This window comes from Octopus bimaculoides, chromosome 12 (assembly GCF_001194135.2).
Source record: "Octopus bimaculoides isolate UCB-OBI-ISO-001 chromosome 12, ASM119413v2, whole genome shotgun sequence".
In the NCBI taxonomy this organism is placed as follows: domain Eukaryota; kingdom Metazoa; phylum Mollusca; class Cephalopoda; order Octopoda; family Octopodidae; genus Octopus; species Octopus bimaculoides.
The window spans coordinates 16,309,508-16,321,552 of NC_068992.1; the positions used below are offsets into that span (position 1 = coordinate 16,309,508).

Sequence of the window (12,045 nt, forward strand, 5' to 3'; positions counted from 1 at the left end):
ATATATATGAAGGCATATGGCGTTGTAGTCAGGATGTCGCACTCTCAATTGCCAGATCGTAGGATCGATTCACGTATCGGGCGGCGTGTTGTGTTCTTCAGTAAAACGCTTCATTTCATGTTATTCCAGGCAATTCAACTGTAAACGAGTAACCCTATCACGGTTCAACCATCCGATCAGTGGGGAATATTGGCCTGCACGCCTTTAATAGAAATGATTAAATAAAAGAAATCATTATTACTACTATAGGTCAAGCCAGAGGTGTCAATGACGGGGCTATCTGATCAGTCATTTGACCTAACAGAAATAGTAGGAAGATCTCCCTCCAAATTTGTGCTACGCTCTTCAGAAAAAAAAAACACCTTAGATAATCTAGTCCTAAGTAAAGTAGATTTACAATCACGACTAGAGAATGTGGAGTGAATTGTTGTTTATTATATCATACGCACAATTAAGGCAAGCGTGTACTGAACAACAAGAACATATATCGCTTAATAAGTAATCTTAGTTGGTAGATGAAAATAAATATATCTACGATCTGATATATTTACCTATAACTTTAACGTCAATACATACAACGAAACAAACATTCATAAAAATATATATGCTGCACATGTTCATATTTAGAATATGGTATTCACCAAATTGGACTATTATAAATGTAAACTTAATAAGAACAATATTCTATATTCTCGATTGATATTATTGTAAGGATGTATATATATTCGTCATTGTAGATGGTAAATATAGCGTAAATTATTTGATAAATATTGGATAGAAATGCATATATGCTTGCGGCATCTGTATCATAAATTTTGCCAAAGTGAAATTCAAAGACATATTCTTAAAACTATAATTGTTTCGAGAGAACTGCGAAGTTGCTGAAATAATTGCATTGTAGTATTGAATTTCATTGTTAATACAAATTTCAGTAAAAGCCGTATTTGTATTTCCTTCTTTATGTTCGATAGAGGTGCGGTGCAGTTGATTCAAAGTACCTGTTACATAATGAGGTAGGTTTATTTAAAAACACTTACCAATAAAATTGTCACCGAATGTGAGAATTTTTGTATTGTTATTTGCTTGTCACAATATGTGCTCGAGGCTTAGTATTAAAAAAAACAAAAACACTGGTACTTATTTTATCGATCCCGAAGGATGAAAAGCAAAGTCGACCCCGGCAGAATTGGAAATCAGAACGTAAAGCCGGAGAAAATGCTGCCAAGCATTTTACCCGGCGTGCTAACGATTCAGCCAGCTCGCAGCCTTAAATGTTTAGCATAATGAAACATTCTTTTCTTCATTTAGAACTGGTTTCTCTCTAGCAGCTGATATGTGACATTGATTGGAGAAGTAGGCCGGGTTCGAATTCTCTGAGAAACAATCACCAAACCATGAAACATTGTGAAAATGACCCCACCTTATTTTCCGTTTATTAATGGTTTGGGGGTTTATTTAGTGGAATGCATTATATTACAAGTGGTCGGAGCTTGTATCCAGTTTGCGGTTGATGTTCCCCTCCACTCCAATAGTATTGGAGTTTCTGATGTGTTTCTTTAACAGGATTTTCTTCTTTGATTAAATGGTAAAATAAATATTATTTGGAAAATGTGGTTCACATTATAAAATTTAGAATGAATCATATGATTTACAATGAATCAACGCCCCGGACTTACATTTTAAAGCCTGGCATTTATTCTATCGTTCTCTTTTCCCAAACCGCTAGGTCATGGGGATATAAACACACCAATACTGGTTATCAAGTGGTGGGAGACAAACGCATCCACAAAACCAGACACTCTCTTTCTCTCATAGACACACACACACACACACACACACACAGATATGTATATACGGCGGGTTTCTTTTACCAAATCCTTTCACAAGACTCTGGTCGGCCCGAAGCTATAGTAAAAAGCACTTGTCCAAGACTGAATTTGGAACAACGTGTTTGGGGAGCAAACGTCTTACCATTTATTGTAAGAAATTGGAGAAAGAACAGACGGTTCGTGCGGTCATGTTTGTCTATTTTCAAACAGCTGATTATTCAATCTGTTACTATGAGAGTAAAATTTTCAGGTACAGGAAACCAAATGAATATTTCTTAATGTGGTTGGTAAGCAAACTTCTTACCACAGAGCCACACAAATCTTTTATACCCTTAAGATAATTTATATTTTACGAACGTGACACTTACGAGACATACGAAAATGTTAGTACCAAGTAAAGAATCAGCGTGTTAAACAATATATCATTAAATGTGCTTTCGATATTAAGTTTACTAAGCAAGAAAGAGAGTATGGACTTACATGTATTTATAGTGTAGTCCTGTAAGACTGGTTTATCGTAACAACTGTGATCATCGGAATTTTCTTTCCAAAGATTATAATTCTCTGTTCGTATTCTATGGACGAAACAAATGCATGTATTATACGTGAGTTTAATACAAAGAAAATATATAGTCTTATATAATTTGCAATGTAATAAACAAATATTTAGGAAGTATGAAAGTCATATAATAATATCAGACGGCATTTTTATGAGAATTTCCTATTATATAAATATATGAGTCTGTGTGCGTGTGCGTGTGTATTTACCTGGGTTTGTATGAGGGTGAGTCAAAAAGTAATGCCATTTTGTTTATCACAGGTATAATTACCAGCACAGGAACATGTATCATACATCAAAATGAAGCTGGTCCTCTGTAGATCACATCCCTCCTTCTCAACATAGTCACCGTTTCTCTCAATAGCAATGTTCCACCTTCGAATGAGAGCAGGTATCCCTGCCTTGTAAAATTCTGTTGACTATTCTTTGAGCCACTTCTTCACTACAGTTTTCATTTCCTCGTCACTGGAATAATGTTTGTCTCTCAAACCCTCTTTCATGGGGTCGAAGAGATGATAGTGCAGTGACGAGGAAGTGAAAACTGTAGTGAAGAAGTCAACAGAATTTTACAAGGCAGGGATAATGCTCTCATTAAAAGGTGGAACATTGCTATTGAGGGAATCGGGGACTATGTTGAGAAGTAGAGATGTGAAACACAGAGGACCAGCTTCATTTTGATGTATGATACATGTTCCTGTGTTGGTAATTATGCCTTTTCTAAACAAAATAGCATTACTTTCTGACTCACTCTCGTATATCGATAGAGATTAGCGTGTACACACACACACACACACACACCCACACCCACATATAAACTCAAACCACACAATACGAGTGAAATCTGAGGCAAAACAGAAACAAACAAAATACTGCACGGACTCAGACAAGCGAAAGCACGTGCCTGAAATGCGTAGAAATATAAAGCAAAAAGGTAACATACACACAAAAGCCAAAGAAGTGTACAAGGAAACTTAATTAGTCAAAATACGAAACAAAAGAATCTGACGTTCTGAGACATATTTTATGATAGCAAAACAAAGATAATAGAGGAAGGGCTTGGGCGGCACAACAAAAATATCACCGAATTGTATTTTTGTGTTTGTTTTATATTTGCCTGGAATTTTTATCATGTTATTTGTGCGGTTTTTCTTCACACCTACGACGAATTTTTCATTCGTACAGCTTGCATTACTGCCTTTTTGTCAAAATTAGAATATGTGCATACACACACACGCATACCCATACATGTATGTGTGTTAATAAACACAAATAGTTCAGAGGCAGAAAATAGAATTGACGATTTTCGTTGTCCAAAACCACAAGTGTTTCGACTCATTCACGCAATGTAACTCATTGTCGAGACGCTGTACAATCAACTGTTTTGCAACATTGGTGTAGCATTCACCTCCTCAGGTGACATACATACTTTTTTTTTTATCTGTGTATTCTATTTATTCTATTTGACTGTAAATTTATCTTGTCATTCAGTTCCCACTGAGAACTGCCAGAATGCACCTTCCTAGTTATACATTATTATACGACAAAATAAAATGACAAGATCTTATAGCAAGCAACATTAAAAAAGTCACTTAAAGAAGGTAGAGCATCTCAGCTATGGGCTACAAGAACAAGAATGAGTTGAAACAATTCTAGTGTTTGTGTAAAAAAGAATCTCGTAAATTCCATTTTCTGTCTCTGATCTATTTATATAATGTCTACGTACACAGCATTCTACAAGGTTTTAACCGAAATATAACTACACACACACACACAGATAGCTAGTTAGCTTGATAGTAATCATATTTACAATGTTCACAGCATATCCACAGTACAGCAGTTGCAGTTTAAACATATTTTATACGCAACTGCTAAACATATTTTATATAAAGAGAAACAAACATTAATAGGAAGCATAACATATTTAAAGGTTATGATTTTTCGTCGACTGTTAGAGAAAGAAACACAGTCAGTGAAAAAATAAACAGTGCTAAGGAGTTGTGAATGACATGCGCAGTTACAATGAAATAATAGAATAAATATGTAAATAAATATAAATTGATTACAATTCGAAACAAGAGAGAAACAAAGAAATATAATGTAATTTTAACTTTATCGAATTTGCCTACAGACATATTGTAATCCCGAAACAACAACATCTTCTTGAAGCTACAAACATTACTAAAACTTCATAAGAGTTATCGAGGGAGAAATGTAATGAGAGTTATGTTGGTTAATAACAGACATATGTAAATGACGTCTAAATACAAACAAGGGTGTAATGTTTAATAAACAAAGAAACCCCAGGTGCGGAAAACTAACGATAGTTGTGTAGCTGTAATACACTCTATAGATAAGTAATTTTAGAATAGTTCTATAGACGTGCACGTGTTTCGTTGTTCATTCATTCTTTAATTAAACTGTTAATTAATCAATGTTTAATGTTCGTGCTCATGTTGTTGTTGGCACTCCGTCGCTTACGTCGTCGAGGGTTCCAGCGGATGCGATCAACGGAACAGCCTGCTCGTGAAATTAACGTGCAAGTGGCTGAGCACTTCACAGACCCATGTACCCTTAATGTAGTTCTCGGGAATACTCAGCGTGACACAGTGTGACAAGGCTGACCCTTTGAATTACAGGCACAACAGAAACAGGAAGTAAGAGTGAGAGAAAGTAAGCAAGCGTCTTATCACACAGATAATTATCATATATATTTATATGTCTACAATATATTCTTATATATTTATTAAATTTATAATCTATGAAGATTAAAATCATCCGCTGGAAGACATCATTTATCCGAATTCAGACGAATCACATAAAAACGTTTTTGTTTAATCAATTTTCAGCTTTGATCTTAGTACCACATCCGATTAATCAATACATACATTTACTCCCAATTATTTATGCAATATATTTGTGGTAAATTGGTACGAACTTGTTTCAACTTCGGGAATTTTGGACGTATCTGCCCTCTCCGTCTCGTTAGACAACTGTTTTACAGTATAACGTTGTACAACCCAAGCAATGGGAGTTAAATTAAGACAACGAAAGCAATGAAAACCTATCAGCGATAGACTTGACACAGTGTGGTCTGTCTTACTAAACACTGCATCAGCTATTTCTGTATGACGATTAAGATTGAGTAACCAGTGTCTCTGGCAGTGTCGTCGAAATATATTATAATTCAACGCAGTGATATTTCCGTTGAACAAATATAAGTATTCCTCGTCGATGAATTTTATATGAGACTGTTGTGCGAGAGTACGATACCCTTTGGACCACTGCATAACAATAGTAGGGGTCCGAGTAAGTGAGCTAGTTCGTGCTAGTTCTATTTTGTGTTAAAAAGCGTATTTGTAGTATGTCACTGTTTAATGAATTGTTGTATTGTTGAATTGCTGTTTATTCTACATGTTTTCTGTGGAACAACACTTTGTTTTGCTGCCTTACGGTAGTTTTGTTGACGTGTTCCCTCTTGTTTGAAGTGGGTAGCACAGTGATAAAAAATGGAGTACGACAATTTGAGTTCTTCCTAGGAATAGTTGCTGAAAGCAGATTCTGTAATAGACAAGGAAGAAGAAAAATTGAAATTTGCGGCCGTGACCAAAAGCCACAGCAAAGAAATTGATGTAAAGGAACTTGGTAAATACAATAATATACTTCGTTGGGAGGAACAAGACGTAAAGACGTCCTCTCCCCAAGACGTAAAGACGTCCTCTCCCCAAGACGAGTTACAGAAAACCAAAGGAAAATGATAATCTATAGAACTTACTCCGTCAAAACAAAGAAAATTGAATTAATGACTACAAATCAAATTGAAAAGTCGTTAAGACCCATCTGGCAGAGAATTTCTTTCCTTGCCAGAGGAAGAAAGTTTGGAACCGTGGAGGTGCCGTTCCGAGATGAAGATACTGCCAGGCTACACTCAGCAACCCCCTTAAAACTGATGAGGTGGTACTTCTGTTCATATACCTTGGAAGGCTTGCTTCCAGGGTAAGGGTAGAAGACATACCCCCGGAAATAAATGTGGCCCTGTCTAGTAGCTGCTATACTGCTGGGCATTGACGGGAAGATAGTGGTCCTCTAAGCCACCAGCACTGCACATAAAAAAATGGTACGGGTAGAGTCTGGATATGGTAAGCCAGGCCGCCCCGGAGACCTAGAAAATGTGGTGGGGACCATAACGGTTGATGAAGTAATATTCAGGGTTAGAGTGGAGGGCAGGAGCCCACGCTGTTACAAATGTGGCCAAAAAGATCTCATTAGAGGGGAATGTCCTCCACCGCCCGTAAAGTCATAAGAGGCACCCGTGATCGTAAAAGAAACTGCACCTCCACCGCCGGGGAGAACCAGCGGAAAAGAAATTAGCACAGAGGAAGAAGGAGAAAATAAAAGCAAAGACGGATGGGAAACTGTAGAAAAGTAGAGGAGAAAGAGGAGGAAAAAGGCACAATCTGTGAATGATAACCCCCATCCCACCCAGACCCACACTGCCCAACTCTTCCCCTGCAGAAACTAACGTTACAAATTAACCACAAGCATACAAGTTCTCCAAATTTCGCAACCCTCATGTGAAAAGAAAAAGTATAATGATTTACAAGGCAAAACATGTTAAGCTATCTTAATTCTTTATTGCCCACAAGGGACTAAACATAGAGGGGATAAACAAGGACAGACAAAAGGATTAAGTCGATTTCATCGACTCCAATGCGTAACTGCTACTTAATTTATCGACGCCGAAAGGATGAGAGGCAAAGTCGACCTTGGTGGAATTTGAACTCAGAACGTAACGGCAGACGAAATACCGCTAAGCATTTCGCCCAGCATGCTAACGTTTCCTATTTCTTTATTGCCCACAAGGAGCTAAACATAGAGGGGACAAAAAAGGACAGACAAAGGAGTTACAAAATCAAATATTACAATAACAACAACAACTATTAATTGAGCTACAGTCGGCGTAGTCCGAGGAGGAGCAGAAAGTAAGGCTTTTCACTACGCAAGGTAGCTCCTGCCGAACATAAGCGTAACTGTAACTTTATCAAAAACGTCGAGTGAGATTGGTTTCAAAGAAACCGTGGAACTGCTTTCAAAAATATTTTGTGATAGAAGTTTATTAATCAACTCCGGAATGGAGTGTTGGAAATTAGCAAAGAAATAAGGAGGATGATTTAATCACCTACGCCGGGGAAGTCAACCGTATGTACGAAAATTTCAAACTCCAGTATCTCACTCAGGATGTTCAAATGACTTATCTTCGCCCAAGGACTATCGCACCTGGAGATAGTGAAATTCAGGCAAAGATTCTCTCGAAAATGGAGCAAGCGAACCAAGATGTATCTCTACACATCATCACAGAAGAATATCAAACTATGGTAAAGTTTAAACATGATGTGAAAAATACAAGATAATGGTTCTTCAAAAATTCAAATGTGTCGTCCCAAGAAACACAAAAAATAAAATGTGTGAGGCCCCAATCCGTGTCATGGCTGTGGATTCCTACACTACAAAAAGTATTGCCCGTTTACAAACAATAAGTACTATAGTTGTCAGAAGCTAGGCCACAAAAGTATTGCCCGTTTACAAACAATAAGTACTATAGTTGTCAGAAGCTAGGCCACAAAGTTCTCAATGTAGAACATGATTACGACGCTCAAGCACAAACAGTTGTGAGGTGTTTTCAACGGAGATTGATTGCAACGGGAAAACCAGAAAATTCGTGCACATAGAAATAAATTATATAAATATCAAATTACAGTTAGACACAAGTAGTGACATCTCGATTATAAATGTGGATACTTGGGATAAAATTGGCAAATCGAGATTACGTAAAACAGCGAAAATAGCGCGTGGTGTAACAGGCGATAAATTAATCGACGTCACATTTCGAGGAGAGACACGCGAACCAAAAATATTCGTTGTGGATAATACAATAAATCTTTTTGGCACAGATTGGTTAGAACTATTCGATTTATGTCATCTCCCCATCAATCTTTATTGCAATAACATAAATGGTTGTCCCATTAAAAACAAGTCTTCGGGAGAACTGAAGAAAAAACTGAAAAAAATATTCCCGCGTGTGTACCAGAGGATTTAAGTCTATGTAGAATGACGGAAACCTATTTGTAAGTAGTTGAAAACGTTGTATTTGTATTTAAAACAAGCAGAAAAGTAGCGTTTGCGGCAACTGAAATCGTAAATGAAGATTTGGACAAACTCAAAAAGAGTGGAGTTATCAAAAAGGTGGATTACTCGAAGTGGGCGGCACCCACGGTATGTATTTAAAAAAAATAAGATTAGGCTGTGCGCCGATTTACTCTTTTACTTATTTCAGTCATTTGACTGCCGCCTAGCTGGAGACCGCCTTTGTAGTCGAGCAAATCGACCTCAGAACTAATTCTTTGTAAGCCTAATACTTATTCTATCGGTCTCTTTTGGCGAACCGTTAAGTTACGGGGACGCAAACACAGCAGCATCAGTTGTGAAGCGATGCTGGGGTACAAATAGACACACAAACATATACATATATATACATATATACATACGTACATACATACGTATATATATATATTTATATACGACGGGCTTCTTCCAGTTTCCGACTACCAAATCCACTCACAAGGTTTGGTCGGACCGAAGCTATAGTAGAAGACACTTGCCGGTAAAATATCAGTCGTGGCCAGAGACAGAGACTCCACGGTCTAGGTTACACATTGACTATTCTGGACCGGTAAACGGCGCTTACTACCTAATCGTAGTAGATAGTTGTACAAAGTGGCCGGAGGTTTGCAGGTACTATATACTAACCTCTAAGACAACTATAAAGTTCTTATACGAATTGTTTGTGCGATACGATGTCTCTGACACACTAGTTTTAGACAACGAAATGCAGTTTTCTGGGTATGAATTCAAGCAGTTTTGTAAAAGGCATGCGATAGAGTATATTTTTGCTGCACCCTACAACCCAAGGTCAAACGGGCAGGTAGAAAGATTTTTTCACACTTTTCACAGTGTTGAGAAATGCTAGGAATGAATTAAATAACGGCGAAGCACTGACAAATTTCTTAAGAATATACATAGTGACCCTCAATCCAAGTACAAATTCAGGAAACTCTCCCGCACAATTGATGTTCGCAAGAAGAGTAAAATCTATTTTTGATAAGCTATTGCTAAAGAAATAAGTGGTAAAGAAAATACGAAAGAGCCTAGGAAATACGTTGAGATAATGTGCATTTCAAAAACTATAGAAACGGTAAAAACGGGAAGATGGCTGGGAAGATGGCTTTGTTATCAGAAAAATTGGAAGTATGGTGTATCTAATTAAAAGGTCACACTGTTAACATAAGAGTGATATAAATCTACTAAGGTTCCTCTGGAACACGGAATCTGACAAGTGGAGATGTGCGAGAGTACGCCGCCTCCTGGCAGGAATGAACTAGACCATTGCACTTAAATAATAGCAGTCTGTGTAAGGGAGGTGACCCGTGCTACTTCCATAGTTTGTGTGTTGATAGTTCAAAGTTGTTACGTTCCGTGTTGTTACTAACGGTTTTTTTTCGGTTACAATGTTATTACAATGTTGCAGTGAATTTATTTTCCCATAAGGATATAAGAGAGACCCATTTCATTCCTTTGTTTCGTTAGCTTTTTGGCAAGTTTGTGGAATGGAAACGGAAATGAAAATAAAGATAATGAAAATGGTGCATCAGAAACAATAAACAAAATACACTGTATTTAACTGCAAGACGTAAAATTTTAAAAAATGGTAAGAGGCTATTTTTCGGGAATTAAACGATACGTTATCAAAATTTAAATAAAAAAAGAACCAATATAGTTATGCGTGTGTGTGAATGTATACATACACAATTATGTATATATATATATATATATATATATATATATATATATATATATATACAAAGAGAGAGAGAGGGAAGAGAGTTTAATATATGTATATATATGTATGTGGAGAAACTACGCAGTATTTTCAATTTCCTCTATTCGGATTGGTATAATTTCAGAAACTTATTGTACTATTTCAGTTAAGAATGAAACATATTCATTGAACACCTTATAAATTTGGCCATTAAAGCAGCCATAAAATCAAATGATTTTATAAGATTGGCAAATAGTTTCACTTGAGAAATTAGCGAAACGTTATTGACAGTGATAGAAAATAGCATTTACTTCATTAACCATATTATTTTCGGTTTACGATTCATTTGTTTTCCTTCTTTGAGAAATCGAAATATTTAACGAACTACGATATTACCTCTGCGTTGCGCACTCATGCACACACTCTGTATAATGTATGTAAATGTATGTATGTATGTATGTATGAATATATATATGGGTATACATTCATATATATATATATATATATATATATATAATGTATAAATGTTCTTTTTGTGTATATAGGGAGAGATAGAGCCCCTCTAACAAAGAACCAACTCATTTCTTTCTGTCAAATAATAATCACTTCTAATTTGGGCATAAGAAGTGACATTAATTAGAAGGGCGGAAATCAGTCATACCCAGTCGGTCGTTGGTACTTTATCGCACGCGGAGGGACAGATCACAGGCAAGCACATATTTCCATGCTCTTGCATGATGATTGCAATGATCCATTAAACTGTGTATCCAATATTTTCCTGAGAAAATCTTAGTTCTAACATTCGTGGTACCATTATCGAATGCTGTTCTAATCGTCTTCGTATTCAAGGCGTGGACATCAGTATCGCATGTTCTAGGACTCGGTTGTGAATTTGGTTTCTTTGGGGGTAGAGGTGGCAGAAGTCAGGCAATCAGTGCACGAGATGCTAAATCACTGCTGCTTTATTCCTTTACAGCTACGTAAACTAGAACCACGTAAAATGAAGTGTTTCGTTTAAGAACACAACGCATACCCCAGTTTGGGAATCGAAACAGCGATTTTGCAATCGTGAGCAGCACACGCATTGACAAGGCCCATTAGTACATGAGCAAAATAATTAATTATAGAAAGCTTCTTCAGAACTTTCGAAATTTAAGATCACCAGAACAGACATGTCTACTATGGCCATTTCTCTGAACCTTTCACGTTTGACTTAAAGAAGCACCAAGGGTAGAACAACAAACAAGAGAGAGGACTGCGCCAACTCCCGGCCGGTAATAAATTAAACTTACGTGGTAAAGTGAAACCTGTAATTAAGCGACTTTCTCAAAGACAATGGCATCGTTCTTTGCAGGTAATTTTGCATGCAGTAAGTCGGACCTAATGTGACGTTTCTGACAGTTGTTCTGTTTAATTCGTACAAACCTAAGAAAATTATGTAGCAACAACCCTATACAAACACATACACGTATATATACGGAGCGGGTCCGAAAAGAGCCGAACTATAGGGCAACGGAAATTGCTGAAACTGACGTCAGTATTAATAATACGTGATCGGCACTTTTTGGACATTTATGATCTCTGTTAGTGTATATATTTTCATTAGGGCGGTTTAGCTCTTTTTTCTAGCATTCTAAGTGTTTCCTAACATCTTAGTCACATTTAGTGACAATTATGATTCTGCTTTAGTTACACATTGCAAACTGCTGTTTATATCAATTTGGTACATACATACATGTATATATATATATATATATATACATATATATATATATATATATATA

At 36.7% G+C, this 12,045-nt stretch overlaps 1 protein-coding gene across 4 annotated transcripts in view; it reads right to left on the reverse strand.

Moving 5' to 3' along the window:
- The window catches only part of LOC106875324 (uncharacterized), a 317,815-nt gene that overhangs the window by 215,056 nt on the left and 90,714 nt on the right, over nt 1–12,045 (reverse strand). For 3 of the 4 annotated variants that reach the window (XM_052972106.1, XM_014923412.2, XM_052972108.1), the window contains one exon: nt 2,310–2,404. The exons of the other annotated variant lie outside the window; for it this stretch is intronic. The gene's annotated coding sequence lies outside the window, so the exon portion shown is untranslated. The remainder of the gene's footprint in view (nt 1–2,309; nt 2,405–12,045) is intronic. 4 annotated transcript variants of the gene reach the window in all.